Below are 7,283 nucleotides of genomic sequence, written 5' to 3'. Positions count from 1 at the left end.
CTAACCCTAACCCTAACCCTAACCCTAACCCTAACCCTAACCCTAACCCTAACCCTAACCTACCTAACCCTAACCCAACCCCTAACCCTAACCCTAACCCTAACCCTAACCCTAACCCTAACCCCTAACCCCTACCCTAACCCTAACCCCTAACCCTAACCCTAACCCTAACCCTAACCCTAACCCTAACCCTAACCCTAACCCTAACCCTAACCCTAACCCTAACCCTAACCCTAACCCTAACCCTAACCCTAACCCTAACCCTAACCCTAACCCTAACCCTAACCCTAACCCTAACCCTAACCCTAACCCTAACCCTAACCCTAACCCTAACCCTAACCCTAACCCTAACCCTAACCCTAACCCTAACCCTAACCCTAACCCTAACCCTAACCCTAACCCTAACCCTAACCCTAACCCTAACCCTAACCCTAACCCTAACCCTAACCCTAACCCTAACCCTAACCCTAACCCTAACCCTAACCCTAACCCTAACCCTAACCCTAACCCTAACCCTAACCCTAACCCTAACCCTAACCCTAACCCTAACCCTAACCCTAACCCTAACCCTAACCCTAACCCTAACCCTAACCCTAACCCTAACCCTAACCCTAACCCTAACCCTAACCCTAACCCTAACCCTAACCCTAACCCTAACCCTAACCCTAACCCTAACCCTAACCCTAACCCTAACCCTAACCCTAACCCTAACCCTAACCCTAACCCTAACCCTAACCCTAACCCTAACCCTAACCCTAACCCTAACCCTAACCCTAACCCTAACCCTAACCCTAACCCTAACCCTAACCCTAACCCTAACCCTAACCCTAACCCTAACCCTAACCCTAACCCTAACCCTAACCCTAACCCTAACCCTAACCCTAACCCTAACCCTAACCCTAACCCTAACCCTAACCCTAACCCTAACCCTAACCCTAACCCTAACCCTAACCCTAACCCTAACCCTAACCCTAACCCTAACCCTAACCCTAACCCTAACCCTAACCCTAACCCTAACCCTAACCCTAACCCTAACCCTAACCCTAACCCTAACCCTAACCCTAACCCTAACCCTAACCCTAACCCTAACCCTAACCCTAACCCTAACCCTAACCCTAACCCTAACCCTAACCCTAACCCTAACCCTAACCCTAACCCTAACCCTAACCCTAACCCTAACCCTAACCCTAACCCTAACCCTAACCCTAACCCTAACCCTAACCCTAACCCTAACCCTAACCCTAACCCTAACCCTAACCCTAACCCTAACCCTAACCCTAACCCTAACCCTAACCCTAACCCTAACCCTAACCCTAACCCTAACCCTAACCCTAACCCTAACCCTAACCCTAACCCTAACCCTAACCCTAACCCTAACCCTAACCCTAACCCTAACCCTAACCCTAACCCTAACCCTAACCCTAACCCTAACCCTAACCCTAACCCTAACCCTAACCCTAACCCTAACCCTAACCCTAACCCTAACCCTAACCCTAACCCTAACCCTAACCCTAACCCTAACCCTAACCCTAACCCTAACCCTAACCCTAACCCTAACCCTAACCCTAACCCTAACCCTAACCCTAACCCTAACCCTAACCCTAACCCTAACCCTAACCCTAACCCTAACCCTAACCCTAACCCTTAGAGTACTTAACCACAACTCTAGCTGTTGTTAGAGTACTTAACCACAACTCTAGCTGTTGTTAGAGTACTTAACCACAACTCTAGCTGTTGTTAGAGTACTTAACCACAACTCTAGCTGTTGTTAGAGTACTTAACCACAACTCTAGCTGTTGTTAGAGTACTTAACCACAACTCTAGCTGTTGTTAGAGTACTTAACCACAACTCTAGCTGTTGTTAGAGTACTTAACCACAACTCTAGCTGTTGTTAGAGTACTTAACCACAACTCTAGCTGTTGTTAGAGTACTTAACCACAACTCTAGCTGTTGTTAGAGTACTTAACCACAACTCTAGCTCAAGTACTTTACCGCACACTCTAGCCAACTTTCCCACCCTCAGCCACGCCCACCCTCCTCCCTTTTTGCTCACTCTCTTTTATAGCAGATGATGGCAATATTTCAGTACTTATGGTTTCTAAATTCCATAGCATATCTACTTTGGCTTCCTTTGGCTTCCTCTACTGCACTGAGCTACTACTTTTACTTTACTTAAAATACAAACTTTTAATAAGCTACTACCTTCTGCACTTGTTTTCATAATTGCAAAACAACTTTGACTGACTTCACTTTTTTTTTCAGCAAACCACTATTAACAAAACAACTTTTTTTTCACTTAAACCAGCAAATACTGCACTAATAAAGCTAACCTACTTTTGTCTTTTCATCATCAAGCGCTACTTAAGCTTATAAGCAAAACCACTTTTTTCTTTTCTTTTCATGTTTTACTGCACTTTTTTCTTCACTAAAACAAACAATGCACTAAGCAAAACCACTAATTTATTGTAAGGCTCCCTGTCAGAAGCTGGTTAAACCAGCAAATGAAATATTGCACACTATTTGCTCTCCCTTTTTGCCTAATTTTTTTAGATTAGGGCGTGCAAGGCTCCCCGTCAGAAGCTGGCTAAACCAGCAAATGAAATATTGCACACTATTTAAATACGGGCTCTCCCTTTTTGCCTAATTTTTTTAGATTAGGGCGTGCAAGGCTCCCCGTCAGAAGCTGGCTAAACCAGCAAATGAAATATTGCACACTATTTGCTCTCCCTTTTTGCCTAATTTTTTTTAGATTAGGGCGTGCAAGGCTCCCCGTCAGAAGCTGGCTAAACCAGCAAATGAAATATTGCACACTATTTAAATACGGGCTCTCCCTTTTTGCCTAATTTTTTTAGATTAGGGCGTGCAAGGCTCCCCGTCAGAAGCTGGCTAAACCAGCAAATGAAATATTGCACACTATTTGCTCTCCCTTTTTGCCTAATTTTTTTTAGATTAGGGCGTGCAAGGCTCCCCGTCAGAAGCTGGCTAAACCAGCAAATGAAATATTGCACACTATTTAAATACGGGCTCTCCCTTTTTGCCTAATTTTTTTAGATTAGGGCGTGCAAGGCTCCCCGTCAGAAGCTGGCTAAACCAGCAAATGAAATATTGCACACTATTTGCTCTCCCTTTTTGCCTAATTTTTTTTAGATTAGGGCGTGCAAGGCTCCCCGTCAGAAGCTGGCTAAACCAGCAAATGAAATATTGCACACTATTTAAATACGGGCTCTCCCTTTTTGCCTAATTTTTTTAGATTAGGGCGTGCAAGGCTCCCCGTCAGAAGCTGGCTAAACCAGCAAATGAAATATTGCACACTATTTAAATACGGGCTCTCCCTTTTTGCCTAATTTTTTTAGATTAGGGCGTGCAAGGCTCCCGTCAGAAGCTGGCTAAACCAGCAAATGAAATATTGCACACTATTTAAATACGGGCTCTCCCTTTTTGCCTAATTTTTTTAGATTAGGGCGTGCAAGGCTCCCCGTCAGAAGCTGGCTAAACCAGCAAATGAAATATTGCACACTATTTAAATACGGGCTCTCCCTTTTTACCTAATTTTTTTAGATTAGGGCGTGCAAGGCTCCCCGTCAGAAGCTGGCTAAACCAGCAAATGAAATATTGCACACATATTGCACACTATTTGCTCTCCCTTTTTGCCTAATTTTTTTTAGATTAGGGCGTGCAAGGCTCCCCATCAGAAGCTGGCTAAACCAGCAAATGAAATATTGCACACTATTTAAACACGGGCTTGCCTAATTTTTTTAGATAGCAGGCAAAACCAGCAAATAAATTATTATGATGCTAGTCATCTTAATTGTACGTACAGCATGATATGTTTTACCTCCTTCTTTTTTAATTGTCTCGAATGAGCAAAAACATAATCACACTATTTACGACTAACGTTTGGCCTGGAGTCTCCTCTTGATACTTGGTGTTTCTTGATACTTGGCGTCTTTGATGTCTCTTAATATTCTGATGCTCTTGTCTGTAAGGAAAAAAATACTGATTTAACTTAAGAATTTTATTTACCTAAAAAAAAGTGTTGAGCTGTTTTTGAACTTAATACACGCGCCAGGAGAAGAATCGAGGCTAATTACTACCAGTCTCGATTTCAGGCCGCGACAAAAAATAAAAAGCTGCCATAGCAGGCGGCTTACATACACACAAGCTACAAGCTAAAGCCAGCGCTCAGCTGTAGGAGGCTTGAAGCTGACATTGGGAAGCTGACATTGGTAGGATTGAAGCTGGTAGGCAGCTATACCAACACTTAGACACTGACCTGACACAAGCTACTTCGATCAGGCAATTAAGCTAACACAAAGCCAGTGCTAGCTAACACAAAGCTCTACAAACCTTATAGCTTGGAGCAGTACTGGGTTAGGTAGAGGAGATCTGATGGACATAGAGGCTGCTGGGTTCCTCAGTAGAGTATAGAGAAGGTAGAAGAGAACTTGAGGTAGAGCAGAGGTAGAAGAGGCTGAATAATGAGCTAGACTGCTGGGTTGCTAGTTAAACTAAAATCGTTCTCACTAAGGTTTCTCCAGCATTACCTTACATGGTAGTACATCACATTCCATATTACAGAGTCTTGGCAAGGTTTCTCCAGCATTACCTTACTTGGTAGTACCTTACATTCCATATTACAAGAGTTTAAAGGTTCATAACTGTCAACACATTCAGATGACTAATAAAGATTAATGTACTAAATTGCTGTATAAATCATTGAAATTGCGGCACAAGTTCATAATGAATTAGCATACACTCGCTTTGGTTGTTCCACCCTAATTACTGTACACCCCTAGAGAGTACAGAACAAGGTAAACAGTGAACAGTAAGGTATCATGTCTCAGAACAACATAGAAGGACATGTGGCATGCTCGGTACGATCATGTAGCTATTCTGCTGTCCAATCACCAGTAAGTGTCATTGCGCCCTCTGTTCCGATTTATAAATCCCAGGGTCACAGCTAGTCCCTAAGGCAGGGCCTAGCACAGGCTCTACATCACCCTGAGGCATGATCCCAACTGTACAAAGCTCTAATCAGTACTAACCTAGATACAAAGATAATGGGCCACCTGCCATGCACACAAGCTCAAAGCTATTTTATAATTAACACACAGTAACTTACCCACTGGAATAGGTAGCACTCAATGGAGGTTTCCTCCTGTTCAGATGATGGAGTGGTTGGTTGATCCATTGTATGGTGGTACTCCCTCCGTTGCATGCACATGAAGAGAGAGAGAGGGATAGAATAGTCACCCATACACCACACAGTTACAAGCATAAGCACAGCATACACTCGCCTTGGTTGTACCACCCTAATTACTGTACACCCCTAGAGAGTACAGAACAAGGTAAACAGTAAACAGTTAGGTATCATGTCTCAGAACAATATAGAACCTGTGCCAGGACATGTGGCATGCTCGGTACGATCGGGTCATGACAACGTAGCTATTCTGCCTCATTCCTGTCCAATCACCAGTAAGTGTCATTGCGCCCCCACTGGGCAGTATTGCTCTGTTCCGATTTCTAAATCCCATGCCTTCAGGGCTACCGATACCGCAACGCGATGGCAGGATCCCAAAAGCAAGGAATCTAGAAATCGAACAGAGGCTATACTGTCAAGTTTTCCCAAAGGTAAGGATCGCTCAAGACGCTTGACTTGCTGATCATACAACAGGTCAACAGGGTCACAGCTAGTCCCTAAGGCAGGGCCTAGCACAGGCTCTACATCACCCTGAGGCATGATCCCAACTGTACAAAGCTCTAATCAGTACTAACCTAGATACAAACCTAGATACAAAGATAATGGGCCACCTGCCATGCACACAAGCTCAAAGTTATTTTATAATTAACCTTACCCACTGGAATAGTCAATGGAGGTCTCCTCCTGTTCAAGTGGCAGGATGATGGAGTGGTTGGTTGGTCCATTCTATGTGGTACTCCCTCCGTTGCACATGAAGAGAGAGAGAGAGGGATAGAATAGTCACCCATACACCACACAGCTACAAGCATAAGCACAGCATACACTCGTACCACCCTAATTACTGTACACCAGTACAGAACAAGGTAAACAGTAAACAGTTAGGTATCATGTCTCAGAACAATATAAATCCTGTGCCAGGACATGTGGCATGCTCGGTACGATCGGGTCATGACAACGTAGCTATTCTGTTTCATTCCTGTCCAATCACCAGTAAGTGTCATTGCGCCCCCACTGGGCAGTATTGCTCTGTTCCGATTTCTAAATCCCCTGCCTTCAGGGCTACCGATACCGCAACGCGATGGCAGGATCCCAAAAGCAAGGAATCTAGAAATCAAACAGAGGCTATACTGTCAAGTATTCCCAAAGGTAAGGATCGCTCAAGACGCTCGACTTGCTGATCATACAACAGGTCAACAGGGTCACAGCTAGTCCCTAAGGCAGGGCCTAGCACAGGTTCTACATCACCCTGAGGCATGATCCCAACTGTACAAAGCTCTAATCAGTACTAACCTAGATACAAAGATAATGGGCCACCTGCCATGCACACAAGCTCAAAGTTATTTTATAATTAACCTTACCCACTGGAATAGGTAGCACTCAATGGAGGTCTCCTCCTGTTCAAGTGGCAGGATGATGGAGTGGTTGGTTGGTCCATTCTATGGTGGTACTCCCTCCGTTGCACATGAAGAGAGAGAGAGAGGGATAGAATAGTCACCCATACACCACACAGCTACAAGCATAAGCACAGCATACACTCGTACCACCCTAATTACTGTACACCAGTACAGAACAAGGTAAACAGTAAACAGTTAGGTATCATGTCTCAGAACAATATAAATCCTGTGCCAGGACATGTGGCATGCTCGGTACGATCGGGTCATGACAACGTAGCTATTCTGTTTCATTCCTGTCCAATCACCAGTAAGTGTCATTGCGCCCCCACTGGGCAGTATTGCTCTGTTCCGATTTCTAAATCCCCTGCCTTCAGGGCTACCGATACCGCAACGCGATGGCAGGATCCCAAAAGCAAGGAATCTAGAAATCAAACAGAGGCTATACTGTCAAGTATTCCCAAAGGTAAGGATCGCTCAAGACGCTCGACTTGCTGATCATACAACAGGTCAACAGGGTCACAGCTAGTCCCTAAGGCAGGGCCTAGCACAGGTTCTACACCACCCTGAGGCATGATCCCAACTGTACAAAGCTCTAATCAGTACTAACCTAGATACAAAGATAATGGGCCACCTGCCATGCACACAAGCTCAAAGTTATTTTATAATTAACCTTACCCACTGGAATAGG

The sequence above is a fragment of the Halichondria panicea genome, chromosome 15 (genome assembly GCF_963675165.1).
Source record: "Halichondria panicea chromosome 15, odHalPani1.1, whole genome shotgun sequence".
NCBI lineage: Eukaryota > Metazoa > Porifera > Demospongiae > Suberitida > Halichondriidae > Halichondria > Halichondria panicea.
This window is presented reverse-complemented; position numbering follows the sequence as displayed.